The following is an 8,967-nucleotide window of genomic DNA, read 5'->3' on the forward strand; positions in this document are numbered from 1 at the left end:
CTAGGTCTATGGCTGGTGTGATGAGGCTTCTGATGTTGTCTTGTACCTAAGTGATTGATTAAGGTAGAGTATAGAAAAGGTTAAAACAAGCCTCAAATGGGATATGTGGTGCTGTATAAATGAACAAGTAAATGAGGAAACATTTGAGAGAATTCTAGTTCCATCCTGAAGGAACAATACAAAGCTTCATTTATTGGTCAAGCACTGTAAAACAAACTTATAAAAAGGCAACAAGCCAGAATAGAGGCTGCTTTAGAAGCTCATTTTTAATCATTAGTCATCTTTTGTGAAATTTTCCTTTGTGATACAATTCTTTCTTCAGGAGTCAAGATTAGACCCAAGTAGTCTATTCTTTGTTATAGAAGCTGTGACTTTTCTTTAGAAATCATATATATATATATATATATATATATATATATATATATATATAATTTGCCAAGAAATTTAGGTCTGTATTAGATGCTCTTGCCCCAATTCTCTGGTGGCAGAACAGATTAAAAGGTCATCAATATAACATAAGATCTGTCCACCCCACTTCAAGAGATAGGTCCTTTAAGTCCTCTTCTAAGGCTTGCCCAAAGAGATGGGGTCTATGTTGGAAGCCTTGAGGAAGGATGGTCCAAGTAAATTGTTGCTGAAATCACTGTGTGTCTGTCCATTCAAAGACAAATACAAAAAGGCAAACTGGGTCTCATGAGATACAGAAAAGGGCATTTTTTAATTTAGTACTGAAAACCATTGTATTCCTGAAGGCATTCTGCTGAGAATAGTATAGGGATTTGGAACCACAAGGTGGATAAGAACTAGTACCTCATTAATTATTCTCAAGTCCTAAAAAAAAACAGGATATTCCATCTTTATTCTTTATAGGTAGAATATAGGAGTGTTACAGGGGATTAAAAGGCTTTGTTTATGGAATCTATATACAATTTCTTGTAGGCCAGTTCTTCTCTCAAAATTAATAGGATATTGGTTTTCGTTGTTTGTTGTTGTTGTTTTGCTTTGGTGTGTGTGTGTGTGTGTGTGTGTGTGTGTGTGTGTTTGAGGAAATTTTGTAGGATCTTTTAATCTAATAATGACAGGTTTGGCACATTTAGCCTGACATAGTATTCCTGCTGCCCAGATTTATGGATCTACGTCTAAGTCTAGGTTTTCCTCATTGTTTATCTTATTTGTTGATTCTAATATTAGGAGGTTAATTGTTTATTCAGAAACAGAGAAGATTACAATGGTTCTCATTTTGGTTAATATGTCTCTCCCTGGCCAGGGGGGTGAGGCATTCAGGTATTATTAAAAATGAATGTATAAAAGACAGAGAAATGGAGGCGGAGTGAATGTAGCAACACAGACCATCTCCCAGGACCAAACTGGATTTACAACGAAAATAAAGGCAAATCTTCAGGAAGGGGCAACCAAAAGACACCTTGGAGGACCACATAACCAGGGACACTGATTCAATCCTGGTAGGCTTGCGAGGACACGAGAGGGGGCTGGGAGCCCACGGTCCGCCGCGGCCTGGGTGGGGACCGGGGGACTCGGAGGCGGGAAGTTGCTGCTGCCGCCTCGGCTGCGCCCCTGCCTGAGTCTTACGAACTCTGCTGCCTGCTAAGCCCTCGGCTGCTGCCGCACAGATTGGCATGGACTGGCTGGGACCAGGGACTCTGTGGGACACTGCTACCAAGGTTGAGTCCCGCGAACTCTGCGTGCTAAGCCCTCGGCTGGTGCTGCATGGACTCGCGGGGACCAGGGGACTCTGCTGGAAGCTGCCATCACCTAGGCAGTGTCCCGCTACTACGGCTCAGTCCTGGGGTTTCTGCTGAGTGCAACGCAGTCAGCTGGTGCCACAGAGGCGGCCACCCTTGGCTGGAAGCAGCGCCCTCGGGTTAAAAGTCCCAAGTGGCTCCACGACACAGAGTCTAGAAAGAGGCTAAATTGGCAGTAGCCAATTACCTTGGGCTCCGGCAGAGGGAAGGCAGACTGAACTGAAAATGTGTGGGGACACTCGAGTTTTGAAGGGTGCTCAGAGCTTTTGCTGAGTGCAGCCACGCAGGACGGTGGTCATTTTACTCCTTCCCAGGGCCCTGGGGAGAGGTGGTGGCCCTCCCTCAGAGATTCAACCCCACCTTGTGGCCATTGAAATGCTAATTGAGGCCCATTAACAACCAGCATCTGCCACACCCACGGGAAATCCTCTTACACTGAGCACCTGAGGGAGTTTTTCAGGCAACTCAGAAACCAAGGGTCTTCAGGTGACCTCTACCAATAGACTCCAGGCAAAAAAGGCTAGAGGATAACTACCATTTCCTGGGCTAGCAACACTAACCAGAAAAGCTAAGACTTTATGGTGGTGTTTAAAGTGGGTCCTCCGTGGCTCATCCAAACCCAGGAGAAGGAGCCACAATCTGCAGAACACCAGCACCCACAGGGAGAATTTGACAGACTCCAAAGCCCACTGTGAGAGCCAAAGTGGTGAAAAACAGAAACAAAAGCCAAATGAAAGAACAAGAGACCTCTACGAAAGATGAGATAAATGAGGTGCAGTTAAGCAAGTTAACAGAACTAGAATTTAGAGCCATGATGTTGAGGAAGCTCAACAGCATGTGTAGGGATATGAGCACTATGAGAAAAGACATAGAAATGTTGAAAATCAACCAGTTGGAAATTAAAAATCAACAAAAGAAATGAAGAATGACATATCAGAAATGAAAAACACTTCGGAAGTTCTAAAACGCAGAGTAGGGGAAGCTGAAGACTGGATCAGTGAATTAGAAGACAGGCTAGAAGAAAATCAACCGATCAGAAAACCAAAAGGAATAAACTATTGAAAAACAGGAAGACAGCTTAAGAGAACTGTGGGACAGCTGGAAACGGAATAATATTCGCATCATAGGAATCCTGAAGAAGAAGAAAATAAGCAAGGGTTAGAGAATATATTTGAAGAAATAGTGACAGAAAACTTCCCTTATTTGGTGAAGGAATACGGCATTCAAGTTCAAGAAGCACAGAGAGCCCCAAGTAGAAAGAACCCAAACAAGCCCACACCAAGACACATAGTAATCAAACTGCCAAAAATTAAAGACAAAGAGAGAATCCTAAAAGCAGCAAGAGATAAACAACAGGTTACCTACAAAGAAAACCCCATAAGGCTCTCAGCTGACTTCTCACAAGAAACAGTACAGGCCAGAAGGGAATGGCATGAAGTAATCAAGGTCATGATGAACAAGGATCTGAATCCAAGACTACTGTACTCAGCAAGGCTATCATTCAAACTAGAAGGTCAAATAAAGAGCTTCCCAGACAAAAAAAAAGGATAAGGGAATACGCACCAAACCAGCACTGCAAGAAATGTTAAAAGGACTGCTGCAATTACCAGGAGAAATGGGAAGAAAAATAGGACCACACTAAACAAAAATAGCAATAAATAAGTACATATCAATAATCACCTTAAATGTAAATGGACTGAATGCTCCCATAAAAAGACACAGAGTAGCTGATTGGATAGGAAAGCTTGACTCATCTATATGTTGTTTACAAGAGACCCACCTCACAACAAAAGACTCACATAGATTGAAAGTGAAGGGATGAAAAAAAATCTTCCAAGCAAACGGAAAAGAAAAAAAAGCTGGGGTAGCGATACTCATGTCTGATAAAATAGATTTCAGAATGAAGGCCATAATTAGAGACAAAGAAGGCCACTACATAATATTGAAAGAATCTATCCAACAGGAAGATATAACCTTGATAAAAATATATGCACTCAATATAGGAGCACCAAAATATATTAAAAAACTTCTGGAGGACTTCAAAAGAGAAATTGATAGCAATACAATCATAGCAGGAGAATTCAACACCCTGCTGACATCAATGGACAGATCCTCTAGACAAAAAATTAGCAAGGAAACAGAGACTCTAAATGAAGCACTAGACCAAATGGATTTAATAGGTATCTACAGAGAATTACACCCCAAAACTACAGAATACACATTCTTCTCAAGTGCACATGGGACATTCTCAAAAACAGACTACATAATAGAACAGAAACTAAAACTCTACAAGTTCAAGAAGACAGAAATCATATCAAGCATCTTCTCAGATCACAATGGCATGAAACTAGAAATCAATTGCAAGAAGAACATACAAAGACATTTGAACACATGGAAGCTAAATAGCATGTTATTAAACAATGAAGGGGTCACCGGGGAGATCAAGAATGAAATCAAAAAATTCCTGGAAACCTATGAAAATGAAGACACAACAACACAAAATCTATGGGATGCAGCGAAAGCAGTGCTGAGAGGGAAGTTCATAGCACTACAGGCCTACCTCAAAAAACAAGAAAAATCTCTAATAGATTATCCAAACTCACAACTTAAAGAACTAGAGAGCAAACAAAAAGAAAACCCCAGAGCATGTAGAAGGAAGGAAATAGTAAAGAACAGAGCAGAAATAAATGACATAGAGACCAAAAAAAGAATTCAAAGGATCAATAAAACAAAGAGCTGGTTTTTCGAAAAGATAAACAAGATTGATGGACCCTTAGCTAGACTCACCAAGAAACAAAGAGAGAGAACCCAAGTACAAAAATCAGAAATCAAAGAGAAGAGGTAACACCGGACACCACAGAAATACAAAAGATTGGTAACAACTATTATGAACAATTATGTGGCAATAAATTCGACAATCTAAGTGAAATGGACAAATTTCTAGAAAAACATAGTCTCCCAAAACTGGATCAGGAAGATAGAAAACTAAAACAGACCAATAACAATAGAAGAAATTGAAGATGTAATAAAGACTCTCCCAGCAAACAAAAGCCCAGGCTCAGATGGCTTCATGGGGGAGTTTTATTGAACATTCAAAGAACTAATTCCCATTCTCCTCAAAATATTTCAAAAAATTCAAGAAGAAGGAAGACTTCCAAACTCGTTTTATGAAGCCAGCATAATTCTAATTCCAAAACCAGAAAAAGACACAACAAAGAAAGAAAACTACAGGCCAATATCCCTGATGAACATAGATGCCAAAATCCTGAACAAAATACTAGCAAATCGAATCCAGCAATACACCAGAAAAATTATCCACCATGACCAAGTGGGATTCATCCCAGGAATGGAAGGCTGGTATAATATTCGCAAGTCCATAAATGTGATACACCACATAAATAAAATGAAGAATAAAAACCACATGATAATATCAATAGATGCTGAAAAAGGCTTCGAGAAAATCCAGCATCCATTTCTGATAAAAACGCTCAGCAGTGTGGGAATAGAGGGATCATATCTAGACATAATAAAAGCCATATATGAAAGACCTACAGACAACATCATACTCAATGGGCAAAAACTAAAAGCATTTCCTTTAAGAACAGGAACAAGGCAAGGATGCCCACTTTCGCCACTCCTATTTAACATAGTACTGGAAGTCTTAGCCACAGCAATCAGACAGGAAGAAAAAATAAAAGGGATCCAAATTGGAAAGGAGGAAGTGAAATTGTCATTATTTGCAGATGACATGATACTATACATAGAAAGCAACAAATACTCCATCAAAGTTTACTAGACTTAATAAAAGAATTTGGCAAAGAAGCAGGATACAAAATTAAACTCAAGAAGTAAATGGCATTCTTAAACACCAATGATGAACTCACAGAAAGAGAAACTTAGAAAACAGTCCCATTTACTATTGCGGCAAAAAAATTAAGATACCTAGGAATAAACTTAACCAAAGAAATAAAGGACTTATTCGCAGAAAACTACAGGTCATTCAAAAAAGAAATAGAGGAAGATATAAAAAAGTGGAAGCACATACCCTGATCATGGATTGGGAGAATTGACATCATTAAAATGTCCATATTACCCAAAGGAATCTATAGATTCAATGCAATCCCCATCAAAATACCAACGGCATACTTCACAGAATTAGAACATACTTCAAAAGTTCATATGGAACCAAAAAAGGCCTCGAATATCCACAGCAATCTTGAAAAGGAAGAACAAAGTTGGAGGGATCACAATACCAGTTTTCAGGTTATACTACAAAGCCACTGTAATCAAAACAGCCTGGTACTGGCACAAGAACAGGCATATAGACCAGTGGAACAGAACTGAGAACCCAGAAATGGACCCAAGACAATATGCTCAATTAATATTTGACAAAGGTGGCAAGTGCATACAGTAGAGTAAGGACAGCCTTTTTAACAAATGGTGCTGGGAAAATTGGACAGCTACTTGCAGAAAAATGAAACTAGACCATCAACTTATACCCTACACAAGAATAAACTCAAAATGGATAAAAGACTTAAGTGTGACTCATGAATCCATAAAAATCCTAGAAGAAACTGTAGGCAACAAAATCTCAGACATCATACGCAGCAGAATTTTTACTGAAACATCACCTAAGGCAATAGAAACAAAGGAGAAAATGAACACATGGGACTACATCAAACTCAAAAGCTTCTGCACAGCGAAAGATACAATCATCAAAACAGAAAGGCTACTCACTGTATGGGAGAGCATAATTGCCAATGATATATCGGATAAGAGGTTAATTTCCAATATATATAGAATGCTCATACAACTCCACAAAAGGAAGATAAAGAATCCAATTAAAAAATGGGCAGAGGAACTAAATAGACACCTCTCCAAACAGGACATACAAATGGCTTAGAAACATATGAAGAAATGCTCATCATCACTAATCATCAGAGAGATGCAAATTAAAACAACAATGAGGTATCACCTCACACCTGTCAGAATGGCCACCATCAACAAATCATCAAACATCAAGTGTTGGTGAGGGTGTGGAGAAATGGGTACTGTAGTGCACTGCTGGGGGAATGCAGACTGGTGCAGCCACTATGGAAAACAATATGGTGTTACCTCAAAAAATTAAAAATTGAATTTTCATTTGACCCAGTGTTCCCCCTCTAGGAATATGCCCTAAGAAGCCTAAAACACAAATCAGAAACAATATATGTATCCCCATGTTTGTAGCAGCACTATTTACAATCGCTAAGATCTGGAAACAGCCCAAGTGTCCATCAGTAAATGAATGGATAAAAAGCTGTGGTACATATACACAATGGAGTACTACGCAGCTGTAAGAAAGAACGATCTCTTAACCTTTGAGAGTACATGGAGGGACCTGGAAAGTATCATCCTAAGTGAAACAAGCCAAACAGAGAAAACCAAGTTTCATATGATCTCACTTATCTGTGGAATATAATGAACATAACAGTCTAAGACCTGGGGTAGTCCCAGAGACGTGGAAGTGGGGTACAGACTGACAATCCCCTTAAGAGGGGGTTGGTGGGGGAGAGATAAACCACAGAACTTATATGCATGTATGCATGAACAGTGGATCTGGACAACAATCTGAGGAAAGGGCAGGGAGTGATGGTGAGGGTGAAATCAATGGAGGAAAAAGGAGAAACATCTGTAACAAAAATTAATTAATAATAAAAAAAAAACTAAAAAAAAAATTGAATGTACAAATGTGGTACATCCCCAAAGTCAATTTAAAGGAGGTGTTATATGTTTTGAGGATGGTTTTTCTCCATTCCCATTACCTGTCTGGTTTATGAGAAAATTTCTCAGAGTAGGAAATTAGCACAGAGTAAGCAGCTCCCATATCAAGCAGGAAATTAACAGGCCTTCCTGTCACATTTAGGTTCACCCTTGGCTCCATCCTGGTAATGTTGATCATTTCAGCGGGAGCCAAAGGAGACTGAGGGCCTCATCAATTCAAGGTCACTAAGGAATGGGAATCTGACCCAGAGGCCTTCCAGCCCTGAGGGAAGTCCTGCTTCCAATGGCCTATCTTGTGTCATGGAGGACAGGGCTTGCTAGGTCTACTAGAGCCCTTCTGTGTGTATTCTGATTTCCAATGCCCAGGCTTTACACACCAGTGACAAGCACCAGGAGGGTCTTTTTTCTCTGGCCCAAGACTTTATGGGGCTTTTTCTGTTGTGGCCAGTGTCACTTTAATGCAGCTAATAATTGTGTCTGCTGCGCCCTCTTCTCCTCCTCTTGGTCCTGATTGTAAAAGGCCATGTTGGCTGTAGTTAAACTATTACCAAGAGGAGTGGAAGAACCTATGCCCAACTTCTGTAATTTCCTTCTTATGTCTGAGGCAGATTGGGTTATAAATTTGTCCTTTAAGACTATAGACTGGGCCAGGGGTCATTGGGATCCAGTTCAGTGAATTTAATCATTTCCTCTCTCAGTCTTTTTAAAAAGTCTGTAGGATTTTTAGAGGTCCTTGTCAATCATGGCTAGGGAATTTTTTTCTATTCTGCTAAAGAGTAGGTGTCCCTACCTCCTAGCCACCCGAACCTCAGACTAGCATGCCTTACCACATGGTCCATGTGCCTCCTGTCCCTAATCTCTGTGACATGGGGGTCTTATCTATTCCTCTTGTGAGGTTGACACCCCAATTTTTGTACTTTTCTGAAGCAAACCCCTGCAAGGTGCACTCCTTAACGTTAGGCTTGCTGTGTTTCCGGATTGTATGCTCTATTGCTCTTCCATAACCCATGGCCTTGTAAACATTTAAGGACAGTTAATCTAGCCAGTTAGCTTAATGAAATAACCTGCCCCTGACCCAAAAAGACTTCAAAGTGGGATGGGAAAACATGAATCCAGTAAGTTTGACTATAAGATAAGAGTTAAATTTGCAATTTAGACTGAATAATTTCTCCTTTATTTTTATCTCTGAGCCTTCATGGTCTCATGTATGCTAAATGCCTAAAGACATGAGGGAGGCCATGTTCACTCAAAAGAAAGGTGGGAAGCCTAGATCCAGGAATGACTCCAAAGATTTCCTGTAGTTGTAAACCAAACATTCTTTTACTGTCTTTGAGATGCCCCCATTCCTTACCCAGGGAAAAGGCTCCTATTGTTTTCTGTCATTTACAGTCTACCCTTAGCTTCATGACATATGCAACAATTTCCCAAAGTGCAATTTCTA

Source organism: Molossus molossus, unplaced genomic scaffold, assembly GCF_014108415.1.
Source record: "Molossus molossus isolate mMolMol1 unplaced genomic scaffold, mMolMol1.p scaffold_m16_p_2, whole genome shotgun sequence".
Lineage (NCBI taxonomy): Eukaryota > Metazoa > Chordata > Mammalia > Chiroptera > Molossidae > Molossus > Molossus molossus.